Raw genomic sequence first — 936 nt, 5'->3', positions numbered from 1 at the left:
AAAGAACTTGTTTGCAGTGATACCCTGAGATACAGAAGCAAAATAACTTTCCCCTGGAGTACCCAAACTCTCTGGAAGAGATTGTTTTGCTGTCCTCCTAAATTAATTCATTTTAATAAGGAACATATAAATCCTTGCAGTGATACTGATGGTAGAAAAGAGCAGCCAGAGAGTTGGTTGGAGTCCCCATCACTCAGGTGTCTGAGCTACTCACAACAGCCTGCAAGGACAGGTATGCAGTCATCTTTTCATTTGGCAGGAGTCCAGTGAGATGAAGTGATAAGTCCAAGAAAACTCAAAAGAGAATGCAACTCCAGCTGCAGAACTTAGTCCCTTTGGCAACTTCCCTTAGTTGTCAGCTGTTCAGCTTCTGACCCAGGCTGTTTTCTGTACTTTCACATTTAAGCATGGAGTGGGGTGGGAGGCTGATTCAGACAGAAGACACCATCCAGACAAATCACTTCCTTAGCAGCCCCATATGGGTTTCTGTGGGAGTGCTGAGTGGCCACAGTGACAGACAGGGTTACTTGACAAATGCCTCAGGGAGAGCAGAAGGCCTGGGAGAGATGGTGAGAGGAGGACTGAGAGGGAGCCATAGGGAAGTTGCTCCCAGCTTGTGGAAAGGCTGAGCCATAGGGTGTCTGAGAAATGAGAGGAGCCCCCAGGAGCTTTCAGTGTTCCCACCAAAGGGGTGAATGCAGCCAGAACTTCAGCCTCTGAACTGGGTGGGGAGTGCTCTCCTCCAGGAGGGATGCTGCAGCTATCCTTTGTCTGGCTGTGGGCATCAGGATTGACAGCCCCAAGAACGGCAGACAGAGCTGCTTACAGCCCCCGGTCTGCAGGACTCGCTTCCCAACCCACGTTGTGCCGCAGCTGGCCTGGGGCTCCTCTCAAGCAGCAGCAGCGGATGAAGGGGCGGGACCCTTGTCCCGGAGG

Source organism: Chaetura pelagica, unplaced genomic scaffold (genome assembly GCF_000747805.2).
Source record: "Chaetura pelagica isolate M959 unplaced genomic scaffold, ChaPel_1.0 scaffold166, whole genome shotgun sequence".
Lineage (NCBI taxonomy): Eukaryota > Metazoa > Chordata > Aves > Apodiformes > Apodidae > Chaetura > Chaetura pelagica.
The sequence above is the reverse complement of the archived record's forward strand: the minus strand, read 5'-3'. Positions refer to the sequence as shown.